We start from the raw sequence: 17,956 nt of genomic DNA on the forward strand, positions 1-17,956 counted from the left end.
GGTGCCGGTGGAGTTCTTGAATAAAGTACAACATGCTCAATCTGGAGGAGCAATTCTGCAAAACTTTGTGATTCACTCCTCTTCCGATGCTGCCCGAGCTATGTCGGCGGTGGCCAAAAAGAAGAAATGAGGTGATATGCTGGATGATGAAGATGTTGGGGACGAGGATGCTTTTTTAAATTTTTCTTCTTAGCTTTCGTTTCCTTTGTTTTCGACTTCCCGTGGTACTTTGTGGGGGATTTTTTACGCGGTTTTTATTTTGTTTTGAGTCGGTTTTTTGTGTTCCGATACTTTGCTAGCATCGGTGCTCTCTTTTTCTTTTAATAAAATTTCTATTTCAGCAGATTAATTTTTTGATAAATTATAAGATTATTGCAAATTTAATGTTTTATTCATACTTTAAAAGTTGAAGCCATTATTAATGTATTATTTAATTTATTGTTTTCCGGTAACTGATTGCAACCTTGGTTCTTAAAAGTGGCCCTCCTCAATTGTGAGCCAACACCCCATATTGAAGAGCCAACGCCTTTGACTCTCTTAAATTTTAATTTAAAAATCGAGCGAAAATTCTGATTGAGGCGCGTTGGAAACGTGCCCCATAATTCACTTCTGCGCTAGGCGGGCCAAGAAGAGCTGGGCACGGAATGGGTTGGCGCGACATTAGAGGGGGGCGCGCGTCAGGTATGGGCCAGTGTCCGCGCCCTTCACTGTGGATGGCCTAAGACATTTAATTTAAGTTAACTTTAAATAAATGTTACATCAATTTATTTTAAAATAATTGATTCGGTATTCTATTTTAATGAAATACTATAAAAAATTCCATTAATTTCGACTGCCCACTTACTAGTAATCTAGCACTTACTAGTAATTAGTAGAAAGCAATTCCAACCTTCACATTTATATGTTGATTCTTAAATAAGTCACTCAAAATACCGTTTCCAGGTTCCAGTTTCCAATAATCAAGTCAATCACCCTCTTCATCTTTCTCCTTTGTTTTCAATAATCAACCAAATCACAGTAGCTAATTGCATGAAGAAACCAAACATTTTGGTAATCACAAATATACATCATTCTCTTCTTGATCCCTCATCATCATCATCCCTCCATTCCCTCTTCCTCAGCTCCAAATTAGTCTCTTGAATCTCCCCATTCTCCACCCGATTCCACTGCACCCAAACATCGGCATGCATCCCCATGCGATCCCCCGCCACCACGGTCCCCAAATTCGCTTCCCTCGCGTTCCTCAGCATCTCCGAGAAGTCGGAATCATTCAACGGTGACTTTTGGTCAGCCACCGTCTGGCCAAAAGAGAGACGAAGAGAGGCGAGTGGGCGGTCACCTGCCGAAAAATCCTCTTGGAAATGGTGCAATCTTGGAGTCATCTAACAAAGAAGTGCCAATGTTGGTGAATCTCCTCAGCAATTTGTTTTTGCTTTTGATTTTCACACCAATAGGATGGAGACTTAACCCAGTAGATGGTGGACAAAAGGGCTAATCAAGAATGCTTATTCGTGAAATAGTTGAAGAAATTGGAGTTCCTGCTGCTACCCTTATAACTCTTTTCTTTTTAGTTATAAATTTGGTTGAATTCTTAATTTGGCTGAATTTTCCTCTACACAAGACTGTTTTCATTCTACCTTCTGTATTATTGCTACCTACAAACTGTTAGTCCTTTTCTTAAGAAGACAAATTATACTCTTTTGATTGACTATTGTATGAGATTAATAATCAAGTAAATAGGCATGCAGAAAATTTATGAATTCTTTATGAGTTGGCAAATTTATGAATGTTAGTCGGTCTTTAAAATTTACTAGGCCTTACTTGAGCTTTACTCTTGCCTATCTATCATCAGCCATATCATTAAGGTTCCTAAGATAGTTAAACAATGCATCCTTCTTCTGATTAACTGGGGTAATTTGGATACTTAAAGACAAATTAACACCTAACACATAAAGGCTGGAGCTATAGTGCATATGATGTTTTGTTTTATCATCTGAAGATTATTTTCTTTTTGGAACACCCACATAGCTTTGATGAAAAGGAGCACTTCAAACATAGTTACAAAAAAGATGATTAGCAATCCCAGTGTTAACTTATTATTGTGTTTTACATCTTCCATCAATCTGCCCTGAAATTCACCAACTTTCAACTGAAACTTTGCTCTTTAATTGTCGTATTTAAATGTTTAAAACTAGCATGACACTAACAAACTAGTGCAGGACTTTAGTGCTAGAAGCTTATTATAATACTGTACCGCTACATCTTAGCTTTCCTGATGCTATGATTTAGCGGAGCAAGGGGAAGGATGTTTTGATGCTTTTTCCTATGATGCAGAGCAAGCCCGTCTTTATGGGTATTTCGCAGAGGGTGTTGAATGTTAGACCAACAGCTTTTTTCTTCCTCAAATGCAGTCTTCCATGGAGGAAATTCAACAGCTCTGTTCCAGTGCTGAAGATGGCTTTGAGTCAACCCAGCTTTATACCATGCCAATGGTCAGTATTTACAGTTCATTTCTATTTTCGAATGATCAGTGATTATGCAGTTTAGGCTTGTGAGAGACTGAGAGTAGTGCTTCATGAACACAGTGGGGGCTATTCATAAAAGTCTAACTGTAGTATATACGATTAAATAATTAGGCATAGAAGTAGACTAACTCCCTGCTTATGTAGAATCTTGAAAGGGCTGAAATATTTAACGCAGCAGTTTAGCTTACTAACAGTGCCTCTCTCATCGAGCTAATATCTATGAGTATACATGAAGCAATGATTTTTGGTCTAGGAACTCCTTTTACATCAATCACGATCTTGTAAGGTCAGATAATGGTATGAGATATAGTGTCACCATGATTGAGACCATGAAAGAAGAGGTTTTTAGCTAAATAATTGCTCTTATCTAACAGGAGAACAAAAAAGATTTCACTTAATTCCTTGATTCATTCTTATCCATAGAAGACTTTGGGTCTTGTGTTTTCTTCACTTTCCTTCCCATAATTGCTTCTTGAGAGAGTCGAGGATTTCAAAAGATAGAAATTAGGGGAAAAAAAACTTAACTAATGCCCGAAAGAACAAAGATACCATAGTTCATCATGTATTATTAAATGACTTCTGTCTTAATAAGTATATTGTGGTTAAATCATGTACAATAGCACCTCTACAAATTAGTACTCGTTAACTTAATCAACTCTCTAAAATAATAAATTTCTCCGGTTCTGACTTGGGCCAGTGCAAAAAATCATCAAATTTTATAAGATAATAAAATAATACTTATTTTGGAGAACCTCCTTATAAATATATATAGATCCCATTAATATTATAAATTAATAATTCTTAAATTTTACAATTAAATTATCAATCTATTGTTATCTGCTTTTTCTTCAAATTTAAATCTAATTGGATTTCATCTCTAACTTTTCTAATTGAACTCAAAAGTTCCGGTGTTATGATTTTTTTATTTTTTTATTTTTCCACATTGAGATTTATATAGTAATTTCATTTATCTAACATGCATCAATATATTTAATTACTTATAAATTTAATTAGTTACAATGAATTAATAAATACGTGAATATATTTAATTGGTTATAATGAATTGTTAAATACATGAATATAATATCTTATTAGTTACAATAAATTGATATCTACATGAATATATTTAATTACGTACAAGGAATTGTTTGATACATGAATATATTCAATGAAGCATACATGAATCCATTTATTTTTATTAAATTGAGAGACCACTCTTTTAATTAATAAATTATTAACTTATCGATATAATATCCCTCTAAATTAATAATTTTTTTCTTATGCGGCAGGAAAATAAAAAGGTTGGCGCAAGAGACTGGATCAAGAAGTAGTTTCTTTCTGTATCTACTTTGTAGACTGTAGTAGTTGGTTAGGAATGAATAAACTATTTCTCTTGTAATTTAAATTTATTTTCCAGTTTTAGAAGCGGCCCCCACCAAGTTAAAGTTTATGCATTATTGTTGGTCTACGTGTACTTGCTGTCGGTTGGTTCTTTTCTTATTTATTGCATTATTGAATGTGAACAAACGGAGATGAGAATGCCTCTTCTCCTCGAGAGAAGATAAAAAAAAAAAAAAAAAAAAAAAAACCCTTCTTTCTCCCCAAATCCAGCTTACCTCAAACCTAGCTAATTATACCCAATTCTTCTTTGTTCTGAGTTGCTCGTAACTAAAGATGGTCGGAATAATGGGTGATATGGAGTGGCAGTCTAGCCTTGAGTTCAGTTGCTGGTGCGAAGAGAGCTATGATGCACTCCTTCGCCATGGATAGCTTCATATATAATCTGGTAATTTTTCATATCGTTCACATAATTATGGTTAATGTTCATTGGTCGTGGATAGCTTCATAATCTCGTAATTTTATGTTGGAAATATGGTTTTATGCCATATCTGAAAATTATTATTTAATTAAATAATTATTATTTAATTAAAATAATTATTGGATGTTAATCTACATCTCGAGTAGATCAACGTGATATACTTGAAGTCTCAAAATCGATTTTCGGTGAGTGAGATATTGTATGTCAAAGTTTGGATGTTGAAGAGGGAAAATAACATTTATTATGCTATGTTATTTATCCCACATTGGAAAACATAGAGATGTTTTTCATGTATAAGAATAGCAAAGCACATGGAGTTGATAAATTGACTTGTGGGCTTGCTAGTGGGCTTGATCTAAGTAATAGCTTCGCGCGCGCACACACACACACACGCGCGCGACGACGACGCCGGAGCCGGACGGGCCGAGCTCGGTATATCAACGGCAGAGAAAAAAAAGATTGTTGCTACCGGGTACACGATCGAGATATTACAAAATAAATATTTTGAGATATTACAACTCAAAATAATTGAAAATATTACAAAAGAGAATAATTTGAAAAATTACAACTCAAATAATTTTATACAACTGAAATATACTGTATAAATAAATTATACGTATAAAATAAGTCGAGTCGAGATGAATCTCTTCCCGCAAGAAGATTATCGCTCAAAATAATTGAAAATATTACAAAAGAGAATAATTTGAGAAATTTCAACTCAAATAATTTTATACAACTGAAATATACTGTATAAATAAATTATACGTATAAAATAAGTCGAGTCGAGATGAATCTCTTCCCGCAAGAAGATTATCGCCCCGGTAGTGCTCTTTGGTTTAGGCGTATCTTCCCCAAAGGTAAAACGACTTCGTCTCGTCGGATGTAGCACCACAATCCGGCGAGCTCCGGGTAGTGCTCTTTGGTTTAGGCGTATCTTCCCCAAAGGTAAAACGACTTCGTCTCGTCGGATGTAGCACCACAATCCGGCGAGCTTCGGCGAACTGAATAAGGATCGAAAACTGAGCTAGAGGTTGTATATGATGAGGTGGAATGCAGAATGCAGAATATGTTGTGAGTTGTCAGTGTATTCTGAAGCTCACAACACACTCATATTTATAGGTGTTAAACCAAGTGTGAATGGAAGGTGTGAACGGCCGGTGTGAACGGACGGCAGTCAACTCCGGCGGAGTCCAGTCCGGCGGCGGCGGTAGGTGGCCTCAATCGTTGAAGGTTGAAGCTGTCAAGTGTGGCACGCAGAAGTTGAAACTGGAGTGTTTCTGCTGCTGCTGCAGAGCTTCTGGAAGGTGAGGTAGGTGATGGGCTGAAGTGTTGGGCCTAGAATTAATTCTGTTGGGCCAAAATAATTAAATCCTGTTGGGCTAAAATAAAAGCCCAATGGAGTTGGTCCAAAAGAATAGTTTGGGCCCCAAACACCACCCCAAAGCACCAATTGCCAAGATCCAAGTCCGAGTCCGAGTCCGGCCTGTCCGGCTCCGGCTCCGGCGTCGTCGTCGTCGTCGCGCGAGTGCGTGTGTGTGTGCGCGAGGCTAGTACTTAGATCAAGCCCACTAGCAAGCCCACAAGTCAATTTATCAACTCCATGTGCTTTGCTATTCTTATACATGAAAAACATCTCTATGTTTTCCAATGTGGGATAAATAACATAGCATAATAAATGTTATTTTCCCTCTTCAACATCCAAACTTTGACATACAATATCTCACTCACCAGAAATCGATTTTGAGACTTCAAGTATATCACGTTGATCTACTCGAGATGTAGATTAACATCCAATAATTATTTTAATTAAATAATAAATATTTAATTAAATAATAATTTTCAAATATGGCATAAAACCATATTTCCAACAATCCCCCACATGAGTGAGAAATCAGTATGCGAATGTATGCAGACATTTAGCTCAGTCATCTTAAGAAACAACATTGCATTTAGAAAGGTAGCTTGTGGCTTTGAACCTGCCATAGTCAATGTTATCGAGTATATCGGCGGCCTAGTGGATTGTGTTCCTTGAACTAGTCCTCCTCGGTGTATACTGAGTCAACAATATTGACACAATATTGCTTCAATCCTTATTCGTTCTCACGTTTGTGTCCATTACAGGCCTTGGAACACCTCTTTGGATTCATAAGTGTTTCAATCGAAGCGGCCCCACTTCACACTTACATAGGTGACTCTTAACTCAAGTATCCTGCTATACTTGTCCTCTTCGAGGAATTCTAGAGTCATTAAAAGTCAAAGCCTTAACCTCACCACGTGCAGGTTTCCGAACACTCACTGTTCTACAAGGAATAGGCAATTCGAGTGTTCAACACACGGATTTTCATAGCTTAGTTGTCCCATTGAACCAAGTTCTTGGGATCCTCCAGTCATCATGATTGGGTTTCCACTATGATTATCCTTAATTTGTGGACTTCAAACCCATTCCCCCTAACAGTTTATACATCTGATCTTGATGGATACTTTTTGTCAAAGGATCCGCTATGTTATCAATTGATCTTATATAATCAATTGTGATAACTCCACTAGTGATCAGAAGTCTCACGGTATTATGACGTCGACGAATATGTCTCGACTTACCGTTATACAAATGGTTTTGTGCTCGTCCGATAGCAGCTTGACTATCACAATGAATTATTACGGACGACACAGGTTTCGACCAACATGGAATATCCTCGAGGAAATTTTTAAGCCACTCGATCTCTTCACCAGCTTTATCCAAAGCTATGAATTCTGATTCCATGGTCGATCTAGCAATACGTGTTTGCTTCTTGGATTTCCAAGACACAGCACCACCCCCCACAGTGAATACATAATCGCTCGTTGAAAACGAGTCTTTTGCATCAGATATCCAATTTGCATCACAATATCCTTCAAGTACAGAGGGCCCCCTAGTATAATGAATCGCATAGTTTTGAGTATATTTCAAATATCTCAAAACCCTTTCAAGAGCTTTCCAATGTTCATTACTAGGGTTAGCTGTAAAGCTGCTCAACTTGTTGACCGAGCATGCTATATCGGGACGAGTGCAATTTGTTAGATACATCAAGCTCCCAATAATCTTCGCATATTCTATCGCGTCAACAGGTTCTCCCTTGTGTACACTCAAATGCACACTAGGTTCCCATGGTGTCTTAGCTATTGGCTTGTCAAAAGCGTTGAATTTCTTTAACACTTTCTCAACGTAGTGAGATTGTGTTATAGCAATACCCTCAGGTCTTCTTAGAATTTTAATTCCAAGGATAACATCAGCTAAGCCCATATTTTTAATGCTAAAATTTTTACTTAGCATGCCTTTGGTTTCTTGAGTCACTCGGGAATTACTTCCCATGATGAGCATGTCATCTACATAAAGACAAACAATAACATATCCGTTATTAGAATTCTTAATGTAGATACATTTATCGCACTCATTGATTCTGAATCCATTTGACAACATTACACTGTCAAATTTTAAATGCCATTGAAGCGGTGCTTGCTTCAACCCATATAAAGACCTTTGAAGTTCGCATACTTTGTGCTCTTGCCCAGGTACTACAAACCCTTCAGGTTGCTTCATATATATTTCATCTTCCAACTCGCCATACAAGAACGCAGTTTTCACATCCATTTGGTGAATCTCGAGATTGTGCAAGGCAGCAATAGCGAGAAGCATCCGAATAGATGTTAGTCTAGTTACAGGTGAATAGGTATCGAAGAAATCGTACCCTTCTTTCTGCCTGAAACCTTGAACGACAAGTCGGGCTTTGTACTTATCTATAGTACCATCAGATTTGTACTTCTTCTTTAGGATCCATTTGCATCCTAAAGCTTTAGCACCAGGTGGTAGATCTGCTAGCACCCAAGTATGATTCTGCATAATGGACTCAATCTCAATATCGATGGCTTCTTTCCAGAGAGCTGCATCTGAGCCAGACATAGCTTCTTTAATCGTCACCGGTTCGCCATCTAGCATCAAGATAACATAATCCGGTCCATAGACATTAGCTTTTCTAACTCGTTCCCCACGCCTCGGTTCTACATCCATAGGTTTAGACCTTGGTCTTTTCCTATTAGGTGGTACAAGATTAGAACCCGTGGCATCATCTACTTGAGTAGAATTACTAGCTACTTCCATAGGTTTAGAACCTGTAGCATCACCATCAACTCCATCATTAGAGTTCGATGTAACTTTATCCTTGTTAGGATAGATATTTTCAAAGAATATAGCATTCCTTGATTTTATCGTTGTCCCAACATGTATATCAGGTATCTCCGATCTGTGCACTATAAAACGATAGGCACTGCTATTAAGTGCATAACCAATGAAGATACAATCCACCGTTTTAGGTCCTATTGTAACTTGCTTTGGTAAAGGCACTTCTACCTTGGCTAAACACCCCCACACTTTGAGGTATTTATACGAAGGTTTTCTTCCTTTCCATAGCTCATAGGGAGTTACATCTTTCCCTTTGAGAGGAATTTTGTTCAAGATATAATTGGCCGTTAATACAGCTTCTCCCCACATGTTTTGGGGTAATCCTGAACTAATCAACAAGGCGTTCATCATCTCCTTAAGAGTTCGGTTCTTGCGTTCAGCAACGCCGTTAGATTGTGGTGAATAAGGTGCCGTAGTTTGATGTATTATACCACTTTCGTTGCCTAATTCAGCAAACGGAGCTACATATTCTCCACCTCTATCACTTCGAACCATCTTAATTCGACATCTAAGTTGATTCTCGGCTTCATTTTTGAAGTTTCTAAAAGCTTCAATAGCCTCATCTTTACTTTTCAATAAGTAAAGGTTACAATACTTTGTGCAATCGTCTATAAAGGTGATAAAGTACTTCTTGCCACCTCTAGTTTGCACGAACTTTAAATCACAAACATCGGTGTGAATAAGTTCCAATGGTTGAGTGCTCCTTTCTACCGATTTAAACGGTAACTTAGCCATTTTGGCTTCAACACAAACTTCACATTTTTCTTGTGAGTTGTATTCATCAACTTTTAGTAAATTTATTTTTACTAATCTCTTTATAGCATTTAGATTAACATGTCCAAGTCTACAATGCCATAAATCAGAACACTCAATCAAGTAAGCAGAAGAAGTTGATGCATTTTTATTGATTTTAGCCTTGGCAGGCTTACAAGCTCTTACTCCAAGTTTGAAAAGTCCTTCGGGGGCATAGCATTTCCCTAGGAACTTTCCCCACTTGCGTATTACAACATAGTCAGATTTGAAAAACAATTCAAAATCCTTTTCGTAAGCCTAAAGCCCGAAATTAAATTCTTTCGGACAGTTGGAATGTGTAATACGTCTTTCAATGTGATCTTCACGCCCGACGTGAGTTGAAGAATCACATCTCCCATGCCAAGGACTTGGGATGTCCGCTCGCTAGCCTCCATTATCGTTTTGTTTTCCACTTCCTTGTAGTTGTGGAACAACTCACGATTTATGCATATATGGACGGTAGCGCCGATGTCCACGAACCAAGCGTTAGGGTTGTCCACATGATTCACCTCGGAGATCATGGCAGCAAAGTCATCTTGGTTCCAATCGTCGAAGTCCTTCTCGACGTTGTTCACGTTTCTCTTTGCCTTCTTCCGCTTTGGCTTGCGCCAATCCTTAGCCATGTGACCTTGTTTGTCACAATTAAAACATACACCATCAAACTTTGATGGTTGACTACCGCCTTGCTTCCTTTTACCCTTATTATTAGGGTTAGGGCGACCACGTTTGTTGGAGGGACCGCCTTTCTCGGTGAGATTGGCTTTTGCCTCCATCAGAGCTTTTCCCTTTTGATCACGACTTCTCACGTGATCCTCCATTTGAAGCTTGGATATCAATATCGGCACGGACATCTCCGAGCGCTCATGCTTCAAAAGGTTTTGAAATTTCCTCCAACTAGGAGGTAATTTCTCTATGATGATTGCAACTAGCAATGCATCCGCCAAGGGCATCCCTTCGGCTTGAACCTCATGTGAAAGATTTTGGAACTCTTCCACTTGGTCCATCAATGGTCGGGAGTCGACCATTTTATATTCCAACCATTTGGCGACGACATACTTGGTAGTATTCGCCTTGTCCAGTTGATACTTTAGATCAAAGGCTTCCCACAATTGTTTCGCGGTTTTATGAACCTTGAAAACACGGTAGAGCCGTTCGTCCAGAGACATGAGAACGGTGTTACGGCACAAGTAGTCGCCGTGGCACCAGTTCAAATATTCGGCACGAATTTCTTGGCTCGTCTCCACTTCACTCGGGGTTGGAAGTTTATCCTCCATCAAGAATCCGGCAAACCCCACGGTTGTGAGGTAGAATAGCATCTTTTCTTGCTAATATTTGAAATTCTTGCCCGAGAACGTTGATGGTTTCCCGGCAAGACCAATAGTTCTAGATGTTTGCAATAGGGCCATGGTTGAAGATAAAGACCCCATTGATGCAAACGAGGAAAACATTGATGACGTAGTTGAATCGATGGTTGCAGAGGTGGTGGAGCCGTCCATATTGATGTCGGTGTGAGCCATTTCTCGAACGTGTATCAACGGCAGAGAAATAATCTTCTTGCGATTGTTGCTACCGGGTACACGATCGAGATATTACAAAATAAATATTTTGAGATATTACAACTCAAAATAATTGAAAATATTACAAAAGAGAATAATTTGAGAAATTACAACTCAAATAATTTTATACAACTGAAATATACTGTATAAATAAATTATACGTATAAAATAAGTCGAGTCGAGATGAATCTCTTCCCGCAAGAAGATTATCGCCCCGGTAGTGCTCTTTGGTTTAGGCGTATCTTCCCCAAAGGTAAAACGACTTCGTCTCGTCGGATGTAGCACCACAATCCGGCGAGCTTCGGCGAACTGAATAAGGATCGAAAACTGAGCTAGAGGTTGTATAGGATGAGGTGGAATGCAGAATGCAGAATATGTTGTGAGTTGTCAGTGTATTCTGAAGCTCACAACACACCCATATTTATAGGTGTTAAACCAAGTGTGAACGGCCGGTGTGAACGGACGGCAGTCAACTCCGGCGGAGTCCGGTCCGGCGGCGGCGGTAGGTGGCCTCAATCGTTGAAGGTTGAAGCTGTCAAGTGTGGCACGCAGAAGTTGAAACTGGAGTGTTTCTGCTGCTGCTGCAGAGCTTCTGGAAGGTGAGGTACGTGATGGGCTGAAGTGTTGGGCCTAGAATTAATTCTGTTGGGCCAAAATAATTAAATCCTGTTGGGCTAAAATAAAAGCCCAATGGAGTTGGTCCAAAAGAATAGTTTGGGCCCCAAACACCACCCCAAAGCAGCAAGCACCAAGATCCAAGATCCGAGTCCGAGTCCGGCCCGGCAGGCTCCGGCTCCGCCGTCGTCGTCGTCGTCGTCGCGCGCGTGTGTGTGTGTGCGCGAGGCTAGTACTTAGATCAAGCCCACTAGCAAGCCCACAAGTTAATTTATCAACTCCATGTGCTTTGCTATTCTTATACATGAAAAACATCTCTATGTTTTCCAATGTGGGATAAATAACATAGCATAATAAATGTTATTTTCCCTCTTCAACATCCAAACTTTGACATACAATATCTCACTCACCGAAAATCGGTTTTGAGACTTCAAGTATATCACGTTGATCTACTCGAGATGTAGATTAACATCCAATAATTATTTTAATTAAATAATAAATATTTAATTAAATAATAATTTTCAGATATGACATAAAACCATATATACACTGACAACTCACAACATATTCTGCATTTTGCATTCCACCTCATCCTATACAACCTCTAGCTCAATTTTCGATCCTTATTCAGTTCGCCGGAGCTCGCCGGATTGTGGTGCTACATCCGACGAGACGAAGTCGTTTTACCTTTGGGGAAGATACGCCTAAACCAAAGAGCACTACCGGGGCGATAATCTTCTTGCGGGAAGAGATTCATCTCGACTTGACTTATTTTATACGTATAATTTATTTATACAGTATATTTCAGTTGTATAAAATTATTTGAGTTGTAATTTCTCAAATTATTCTCTTTTGTAATATTTTCAATTATTTTGAGTTGTAATATCTCAAAATATTTATTTTGTAATATCTCGATCGTGTACCCGGTAGCAGGTGCTACATCCGGCGAGACGAAGTCGTTTTACCTTTGGGGAAGATACGCCTAAACCAAAGAGCACTACCGGGGCGATAATCTTCTTCCGGGAAGAGATTCATCTCGACTCGACTTATTTTATACGTATAATTTATTTATATAGTATATTTCAGTTGTATAAAATTATTTGAGTTGTAATTTCTCAAATTATTCTCTTTTGTAATATTTTCAATTATTTTGAGTTGTAATATCTCAAAATATTTATTTTGTAATATCTCGATCGTGTACCCGGTAGCAACAATCGCAAGAAGATTATTTCTCTGCCGTTGATACACGTTCGAGAAATGGCTCACACCGACATCAATATGGACGGCTCCACCACCTCTGCAACCATCGGTTCAACTACGTCATCAATGTTTTTCTCGTTTGCATCAATGGGGGCTTCATCTTCAACCATGGCCCCATTGCAAACATCTAGAACTATTGGTCTTGCCGAGAAACCATCAACGTTCTCGGGCAAGAATTTCAAATATTGACAAGAAAAGATGCTATTCTACCTCACAACCGTGGGGTTTGTCGGATTCTTGATGGAGGATAAACCTCCAACCCCGAGTGAAGGGGAGACGAGCCAAGAAATTCGTGCCGAATATTTGAACTGGTGCCACGGCGACTACTTATGCCGTAACACCGTTCTCATGTCTCTGGACGAACGGCTCTACCGTGTTTTCAAGGTTCATGAAACCGCGAAACAATTGTGGGAGGCCCTTGATCTAAAGTATCAAGTGGACAAGGCGAATACTACCAAGTATGTCGTCGCCAAATGGTTGGAATATAAAATGGTCGACTCCCGGCCATTGATGGACTAAGTGGAAGAGTTCCAAAATCTTTCACATGAGGTTCAAGCCGAAGGGATGCCCTTGGCGGATCCATTGCTAGTTGCAATCATCATAGAGAAATTACCTCCTAGTTGGAGGAAATTTCAAAATCTTTTGAAGCATGAGCGCTCGGAGATGTCCGTGCCGATATTGATATCCAAGCTTCAAATGGAGGATCACGTGAGAAGTCGTGATCAAAAAGAAAAAAGCTCCGATGGAGGCAAAGGCCAATCTCACCGAGAAAGGCGGTCCCTCCAACAAACGTGGTCGCCCTAACCCTAATAATAAGGGTAAAAGGAAGCAAGGCGGTAGTCAACCATCAAAGTTTGATGGTGTATGTTTTAATTGTGACAAACAAGGTCACATGGCTAAGGATTGCCGCAAGCCAAAGCGGAAGAAGGCAAAGAGCAACGTGAACAACGTCGAGAAGGACTTCGACGATTGGAACCAAGATGACTTTGTTGCCATGATCTCCGAGGTGAATCATGTGGACAACCCTAACGCTTGGTTCGTGGACACCGGCGCTACCGTCCATATATGAATAAATCGTGAGTTGTTCCACAACTACAAGGAAGTGGAAAACAAAACGATAATGGAGGCTAGCGAGCGGACATCCCAAGTCCTTGGCATGAGAGATGTGATTCTTCAACTCACGTCGGGCGTGAAGATCACATTGAAAGACGTATTACACGTTCCAACTGTCCGAAAGAATTTAATTTCGGGCTTTAGGCTTACGAAAAAGGATTTTGAATTGTTTTTCAAATCTGACTATGTTGTAATACGCAAGTGGGGAAAGTTCCTAGGGAAAGGCTATGCCTATGAAGGACTTTTCAAACTTGGAGTAAGAGCTTGTAAGCCTGCCAAGGCTAAAATCAATAAAAATGCATCAACTTCTTCTGCTTACTTGATTGAGTGTTCTGATTTATGGCATTGTAGACTTGGACATGTTAATCTAAATGCTATAAAGAGATTAGTAAAAATGAATTTACTAAAAGTTGATGAATACAACTCACAAGAAAAATGTGAAGTTTGTGTTGAAGCCAAAATGGCTAAGTTACCGTTTAAATCGGTAGAAAGGAGCACTCAACCTTTGGAACTTATTCACACCGATGTTTGTGATTTAAAGTTCGTGCAAACTAGAGGTGGCAAGAAGTACTTTATCACCTTTATAGACGATTGCACAAAGTATTGTTACCTTTACTTATTGAAAAGTAAAGATGAGGCTATTGAAGCTTTTAGAAACTTCAAAAATGAAGCTGAGAATCAACTTGGATGTCGAATTAAGATGGTTCGAAGTGATAGAGGTGGAGAATATGTAGCTCCGTTTGCTGAATTAGGCAACGAAAGTGGTATAATACATCAAACTACGGCACCTTATTCACCACAATCTAACGGCGTTGCTGAACGCAAGAACCGAACTCTTAAGGAGATGATGAACGCCTTGTTGATTAGTTCAGGATTACCCCAAAACATGTGGGGAGAAGCTGTATTAACGGCCAATTATATCTTGAACAAAATTCCTCTCAAAGGGAAAGATGTAACTCCCTATGAGCTATGGAAAGGAAGAAAACCTTCGTATAAATACCTCAAAGTGTGGGGGTGTTTAGCCAAGGTAGAAGTGCCTTTACCAAAGCAAGTTACAATAGGACCTAAAACGGTGGATTGTATCTTCATTGGTTATGCACTTAATAGCAGTGCCTATCTTTTTATAGTGCACAGATCGGAGATACCTGATATACATGTTGGGACAACGATAAAATCAAGGAATGCTATATTCTTTGAAAATATCTATCCTAACAAGGATAAAGTTACATCGAACTCTAATGATGGAGTTGATGGTGATGCTACAGGTTCTAAACCTATGGAAGTAGCTAGTAATTCTACTCAAGTAGATGATGCCACGGGTTCTAATCTTGTACCACCTAATAGGAAAAGACCAAGGTCTAAACCTATGGATGTAGAACTGAGACGTGGGGAACGAGTTAGAAAAGCTAATGTCTATGGACCGGATATGTTATTGTTTGTCTTTATGTAGATGACATGCTCATTATGGGAAGTAATTCCCGAGTGACTCAAGAAACCAAAGGCATGCTAAGTAAAAATTTTAGCATTAAAAATATGGGCTTAGCTGATGTTATCATTGGAATTAAAATTCTAAGAATACCTGATGGTATTGCTATAACACAATCTCACTACGTTGAGAAAGTGTTAAAGAAATTCAACGCTTTTGACAAGCCAATAGCTAAGACACCATGGGAACCTAGTGTGCATTTGAGTGTACACAAGAGAGAACCTGTTGACGCGATAGAATATGCGAAGATTATTGGGAGCTTGATGTATCTAACAAATTGCACTCGTCCCGATATAGCATGCTCGGTCAACAAGTTGAGCAGCTTTACAGCTAACCCTAGTAATGAACATTGGAAAGCTCTTGAAAGGGTTTTGAGATATTTGAAATATACTCAAAACTATGCGATTCATTATACTAGGGAGCCCTCTGTACTTGAAGGGTACTGTGATGCAAATTGGATATCTGATGCAAAAGACTCATTTTCAACGAGCGGTTATGTATTCATTGTGGGGGGTGGTGTTTTATCTTGGAAATCCAAGAAGCAAACATGTATTGCTAGATCGACCATGGAATCAGAATTCATAGCTTTGGATAAAGCTGGTGAAGAAGCCGAGTGGCTTAAAAATTTCCTCGAGGATATTCCATGTTGGTCGAAACCTGTGTCGTCCGTAATAATTCATTGTGATAGTCAAGCTGCTATCGGACGAGCACAAAACCATTTGTATAACGGTAAGTCGAGACATATTCGTCGACGTCATAATACCGTGAGACATCTGATCACTAGTGGAGTTATCACAATTGATTATATAAGATCAATTGATAACATAGCGGATCCTTTGACAAAAAGTATCCATCGAGATCAGATGTATAAACTGTTAGGGGGAATGGGTTTGAACTCCACAAATTAAGGATAATCATAGTGGAAACCCAACCATGATGACTGGAGGATCCCAAGAACTTGGTTCAATGGGACAACTAAGCTATGAAAATCCGTGTGTTGAACACTCGAATTGCCTATTCCTTGTAGAACAGTGAGTGTTCGAAAACCTGCACGTGGTGAGGTTAAGTCTTTGACTTTTAATGACTCTAGAACTCCTCGAAGATGACAAGTATAGCAGGATACTTGAGTTAAGAGTCACCTATGTAAGTGTGAAGTGGGGCCGCTTCGATTGAAACACTTATGAATCCAAAGAGGTGTTCCAAGGTCTGTAATGGACACAAACGTGAGAATGAATAAGGATTGAAGCAATATTGTGTCAATATTGTTGACTAAGTATACACCGAGGAGGACTAGTTCAAGGAACACAATCCACTAGGCCGCCGATATACTCGATAACATTGACTATGGCAGATTCAAAGCCACAAGCTACCTTTTCAAATGCAATGTTGTTTCTTAAGAGGACTGAGCTAAATGTCTGCATACATTCGCATACTGATTTCTCACTCATGTGGGGGATTGTTGGAAATATGGTTTTATGCCATATCTGAAAATTATTATTTAATTAAATATTTATTATTTAATTAAAATAATTATTGGATGTTAATCTACATCTCGAGTAGATCAATGTGATATACTTGAAGTCTCAAAACCGATTTCCGGTGAGTGAGATATTGTATGTCAAAGTTTGGATGTTGAAGAGAGAAAATAACATTTATTATGCTATGTTATTTATCCCACATTGGAAAACATAGAGATATTTTTCATGTATAAGAATAGCAAAGCACATGGAGTTGATAAATTGACTTGTGGGCTTGCTAGTGGGCTTGATCTAAGTACTAGCCTCGCGCACACACACACGCACGCGCGCGACGACGCCGACGACGCCGGAGCCGGAGCTGGACAGGCCGGACTCGGACTCGGACTTGGATCTTGGCAATTGGTGCTTTGGGGTGGTGTTTGGGGCCCAAACTATTCTTTTGGACCAACTCCATTGGGCTTTTATTTTAGCCCAACAGGATTTAATTATTTTGGCCCAACAGAATTAATTCTAGGCCCAACACTTCAGCCCATCACCTACCTCACCTTCCAGAACCTCTGCAGCAGCAGCAGAAACACTCCAGTTTCAACTTCTGCGTGCCACACTTGACAGCTTCAACCTTCAACGATTGAGGCCACCTACCGCCGCCGCCGGACCGGACTCCGCCGGAGTTGACTGCCGTCCGTTCACACCGGCCGTTCACACTTGGTTTAACACCTATAAATATGGGTGTGTTGTGAGCTTCAGAATACACTGACAACTCACAACATATTCTGCATTCTGCATTCCACCTCATCCTATACAACCTCTAGCTCAATTTTCGATTCTTATTCAGTTCGCCGGAGCTCGCCGGATTGTGGTGCTACATCCGACGAGACGAAGTCGTTTTACCTTTGGGGAAGATACGCCTAAACCAAAGAGCACTACCGGGGCGATAATCTTCTTGCGGGAAGAGATTCATCTCGACTCGACTTATTTTATACGTATAATTTATTTATACAGTATATTTCAGTTGTATAAAATTATTTGAGTTGTAATTTCTCAAATTATTCTCTTTTGTAATATTTTCAATTATTTTGAGTTGTAATATCTCAAA

General features: G+C 39.3%; 1 long non-coding RNA gene across 1 annotated transcript; it reads left to right on the forward strand.

The window, feature by feature from the left end:
- Positions 1-929: 929 nt before the first annotated feature.
- Positions 930-4,315, forward strand: LOC131004982 (uncharacterized). The gene is made up of 2 exons (XR_009095183.1): positions 930-2,492; positions 3,815-4,315. It is a non-coding gene; the product is annotated as an uncharacterized LOC131004982 (long non-coding RNA).
- Positions 4,316-17,956: the final 13,641 nt, after the last annotated feature.

This window comes from Salvia miltiorrhiza, unplaced genomic scaffold (assembly GCF_028751815.1).
Source record: "Salvia miltiorrhiza cultivar Shanhuang (shh) unplaced genomic scaffold, IMPLAD_Smil_shh original_scaffold_478, whole genome shotgun sequence".
NCBI lineage: Eukaryota > Viridiplantae > Streptophyta > Magnoliopsida > Lamiales > Lamiaceae > Salvia > Salvia miltiorrhiza.